This window comes from Macadamia integrifolia, chromosome 5, assembly GCF_013358625.1.
Source record: "Macadamia integrifolia cultivar HAES 741 chromosome 5, SCU_Mint_v3, whole genome shotgun sequence".
Lineage (NCBI taxonomy): Eukaryota > Viridiplantae > Streptophyta > Magnoliopsida > Proteales > Proteaceae > Macadamia > Macadamia integrifolia.
In genome coordinates this window covers 12443847-12449346 of record NC_056561.1, presented here as the reverse complement: position 1 = coordinate 12449346, position 5500 = coordinate 12443847, and positions in this window count along the sequence as shown.

Below are 5500 nucleotides of genomic sequence, written 5' to 3'. Positions count from 1 at the left end.
TTTCTGTATCCATATATTTGCATTTCTATTGGGGGTTTATCATTGAACGTATCTTGGGGCGTTTAAGCCAGCGAATTCCTTAAACAAAATCTCTGTAGCTCTATGCCTCTCTTCTGTCCACAGGTGTTTACTTTTCAGCCTCTTGTCATGTCCCAATTTTCAGCCACTCATATCAAAAAGCTTCAAGGTTGAATAAGTCTAATTCTTTTCTGCAAATAATTTGGTTTGTTGAAGTACAGGAAGGAAAAATTCGAAACATGGGGTTGAGTTCGGCTTTGAATATTGACATGGTTAATGTAGGACATAATGCATCTGATCAGTCAGTATCACCCAGATTGGATCGGTATTTGTTCAGCCAGATGCCAGATCCTGACCAATCTCATACTGTTCCACTGGTAAGGTATGTGGATCAAATGGTTTAAAAGAAAGAAAAAAAAAGGTAAATCTGTCCGATCTTGATCCAGATTGATATCAGTTGAGACCAATCTCGAGACTGATCTTAAGTTTTTAAAGCCTTGATGCCTAGTGTTTCTTCGAGCCCCAACAAGGATGTAATTGAAATTAAATTGTGTTGGAAAGTGTTTGACCATGATTAAGCTTTATTACTTAGACGACTTAAACGGGGATCTTGTACGCTCTGATGAGATTTGTACCATGGAAAATATGCATTATCTTACGTGGAAGAAATAGATCTCTCAAGTTTTCACCTTTCCACTCTACTAAACAAGCACCTGGTGACTGGTGGTTTGCTAGAACTGAAATAGATCTCAAGTATTCTTTGGCCTTCATGGTTCAGCATCGGAGAGTTGAAGTCAGAATCTTAATTTTGAGTTGTTGGTCTTTGTCATCTGAGCAACCGGGATTCGAGTGCTTTAGTTGATGATATTTTAGCTTTTGTTCTTTTGTATCTATATATTTATATATATATATATATATATATATATTTTTTTGGGTGGGGGGCGTGGTTGGACTGGTAGGTTCAAACTCTCTCAAACCTCGTGGCGTTTAAAAAAAAAATTGACTTCTATCTTCACTGCTTTAGACTCTTGAATCTTCATACATTCAATACTGAATAGTGTACTTCTACAAGAGGATTTCAAAAGCAGTATAGCAAGAAAGAGGCGCAGATGAATCTGAATTCAACTCTAGGTATTTAAATTGTAAACTCATCAGTGTATAAGCGACTTCCTCAGGGTTGAAACTTAGGCCCAGGAGAAATTTTGGTTTCAAAATTTCAACTGCATAGATCAGGGTTGGCTCTCAGTCTTGTTCTGAATGCATCATCTGCCTATCCACTCTATCCAACCTGGCCCGAGTTGTATTCAAAACTTCCCCGAATTGTTTTGTGGAAGAGCCCTGCATCCCTCTATATTGGCCCCCCAAAACCTAACATGCATCCTTCAAATTCACCTCCCCGTCCAGCCTAGGGCTATCGCCACTGGAAGGCATGGTTCTGAAAATCGGAATGGAACGGTCAGTATCAACCTTGACCGATCCCTGATCCTGATTTTTCTAATCTCGTATGGTTCAAGAGAGTGGTTAGGATGAATCTTTATCACAAAAGGTTTCAGCAAATTATAAATGAGATCGCTTATTTTAGATTATCAAAATTATCCTCAAGCTTGTATAACAAGTACAGATGCTTTGAGGGGGCAAAAAAAAAAAAAAAAAACCACAGCCACCATTTTAATTATGGCATTCCATAGAAAATATTCATTTTAATCCTATTGATAAGATTTAGCTAAATTTCTGTAAAATGCCTGACAATGAATAAAAATCTCACAAAACAAGAAAAATAAGGGAAAAATAATAAATTGACAGTGTAAGAACAAAGCAAAAATGACTCACTTTGCTTTCAGGGATAACATTTCTATACTTTAGATGAGAGTGAAAAAGTTTCTTCTCACAAGGAACTTCAACATTCATATCGACTTGCAAAGCCCCATACAAGGAAGGACGTAGTAGAACCCTTCTTTCATATATATGCCAGTCACTTATATTAATTAAACTGTCTAGAAATTCAAATTTCATCATGAAGTTATATTTAGAATTTTCATATATATATATATATATATATATATTCCCTTCTCACCTTATCAACCAATGCATAGTATTACTAATACTTCATTTGGTTATTCGGAAATTGAGTAAAAGTGGCTACGAAAAAGCCTTTGTTGCTGCCCACAGAAAGAAGTGATTCTTGTCTAGAACTTTCTACTTCCCTATTTTAACATTTGTGGATTGATTCGGTAGGGCCTGGGGGCTTTGTGATTAAGATGAATCAGTCCACCTTACGTGTTGTCTTTATTATTGGGCCTCGACGAACTGGCATGTCCATGAAGGGTTTCGGGGGTGGCAGGCCCTGAGATTATTATTTTTAGTCCTACATGGGTATTTTACTAATACATGCCCATGTAGGTTCCACTATATATTTGTGCAAGATGGTTTTCCCTATAATTTGTGAGAGTCGTGAGGACGAGTGAGTAACCCTATTCTTCATTAATAGCAAAACATATCTTATCTCAACGTGGATATAGGTAATCATAGCCAACCACATAAATCATCATGTTTACATTATGTGATTGTTTGTTTGTAATTCTCATTTTTTTTTTTTTTTTTTTGGCATCATTTTAGGTTACAATTTCTACACCTTCATCTCTAAACTGCAATCGTTTGAACAACTATCTTGAGTTGTGCATACTTGTTCTTAACTAAGCTAATTATTTATCATCTCCTTGTATAAATTGTTCTTGCAATGATTTTTCAGGAAGTGATGTTAATTATATATCGAAGATGGGATATGACTTAGTTGACTGGAATTGAGTAATGTTAATTATTCTGTAAGAAAGAGTATTGCTTCCAACATGCTTCAGCTACCGGATAGATATCTGAATTCTAAACTCATTCAGATTATAAATTTGATGATTTGATGTTCAACACATTCATGGACTGTGAAAATTTGAACTTGAAGATATATAATATGAATGCAATAAGGGTGCTTACATATTGCTGAAGTTTTGAAGTTTCATGTTTAGTTTTCACAGGCTCATGGCTAAAGTGCTCCGAACCCCCCATTTATGCATATGCTGGAAAAGATGAAGAGAATTAATGGAGTCTAATCTAATGGGACTCTTAACATGACAATTACAAGAAAAGTCCCAAATTTTAGAACTATTTATTTCTGCAATGGGCAAAGAGTCTCCAATATGCCTCTTAACAGTTGTACAATAAGATCTGAGCTGGTTTTAGTGATTATAGTATTATTGTGTCTGCACAAAATGCTTAAAATAGCATCCAAAAGGAAATGGTATGAAAAATAAGAGTAAACTGGATTCAATCCAAAGAACTCAAAGAAATGTGTCAAGTCATCTCTTGCTAATATACTGGGAATAAAATGGTTGGTAGAGTCACAATCAATGAAACACACAAAGCACATATGAGGAAGACATTATTTTCTTACCTCCTCCAGATCATCTCAAAGGTATCATTGACCTTTGAAGTCTACTGCAAATTTTCAAATTTAATCATAATGGAGAACTTAAGTGTCTCAGATAGGGCCCTCAGTTGAAATTTCATAATGTCAGGTTAAAAGATATTATTATTATTATTAATTTTTTGGGTTGTAGAAATCATCTCTAAAAGGGGAAACAAAGCCTTTGATATATCTGAAACAGTCACTGGATTAAATGAAGCAAAGCCTATTCAAGTTTCTGAAGGAATCTCAAGAAGCAAGTAAATAGGCTCTGACTTAACTAAAATCCTTATTGAAACTATCCAATACTTGAACCTGAATCTAATTCAACAACAACCCAAGCAACCTCTTGTTTAATTCTAGTTGTGCACCAGTAAGACTACGATTCAAACATTTTTTTAATGATTGGACATTAATCTAAAAGCCTGCATGTTATAATTCCATCTTCTAATCTTAATTGAATCTGAGATTAATTCAAAAAGGAAAAATGGAATAAAGAAAAGAAATAGCCTTCATTGCAAGACCATAGAACTAGAATTTTACCAATTCTGGGTTTCTTTCTTTCTTTTAATCATATATTTGAACCACAATGTGATTTCTCGTATTGTTCGATTGTCCCTTCTACTCATAAATAATTAAGCTATATGGGGTTAACAAGTAACAAGGTTTGCTCACTATCATGACTCATTTGATAACTCTATAGATTCAAGGGAATCTCTGCAACACTAAGCCATTGAAAAGACATTATATGATATCTTAAGCTTGGAATGTTTTTGTCAATAAACAAGTATTAATAGACTCCAACTTAATTAAATGCTCCCTGCAGAAAGTTCCTTAAGCAGGAATTTGAAAGCCAGTTAACAAAGTACTAGACATAGGAATTGAAATTTCATAGAGTGGCCTAAATCAAGGCTAACATAACATAGTTTCCATTGATTTGTAATTTCTTATTCAACCTAGCAGGTGATTTGCTACCGATCTATTCGATAATTTGTTCCCTAATGTTAAGCACATAACATCTTAGTACCTTTCTCATACCCTGTAGTGGATTTTTCTTCAAAGTTACAGCTTAAGATTTCCTTAATTTCAGTACTGCAAGAAAATTGAATAATATTTTTATGGCTGCACAATTAATTTAATAACAAATAATATTTTTTTATGGATGCACAATTAGTTTAATAATAGGTTACTGTTTAGGATTGTTCAAACAAGTGCTGATAGCTTTTTCTTTTTGGTGGTGAATGAAGAATCACATACAAAAATTCCAAAAAAAATCTTTCTCCCCCTCAAAAAAAAAAAAAAAAAAAAAAAAAAAAAAAGAAAAAAAAAAGAAGAAGAAGAAGAAGAAGAAGAAGAAGGAGAAAACTCTACCACTAACACAACGACCTATCCCTATTCCCTACAGCCAAAACTGACTGAAAGGGAAAATTCATAACCAAAGAGGAAGCAAAGGGCAACCATGGAATGATAAACTACAGAAAAACTAAACCAAAAACCCTCAGCACCCTAACTGTTCCTTTTCTACTTCTTCTTCTTCTTCTTCTTCTTCTTAGAAGACTAGTTCTGATAGTTTCCAAGGTTCTTATATCAAACTTCATCAGATTTATCCTCAAAATGATTGATAAATCTACAGCCTGTACTTAACTAATCTCTCTCTCTCTCTCTCTCTCTCTCTCTCTCTCTCTCTCTCTCTCTCTCTCTCTCATATGTACAAGTATATATTTAAAATTTCCTCTTTCTTATTTGATTGGTATAAGTTCAAACATCCAATTTTGATCATCCTATTCCAATATTTGAAACAAAGGAGAAAGAAAAGCTTTAAATATGTTTTATGCATTCATCCTCCAAAAAAGTTCATACCAGCCCAGCTGATCAGGGAGTCACAAGAACACATAAAGACACAATAATGAATGAACTACACCATTTAAGAATAAACAAATGCATATTCCAACCATAGAGGACAAATCTATCTCATCAGATCCGGATGTCCCCCCGCCCCCCGCCCCCCACCACCACCCCCCAACCACC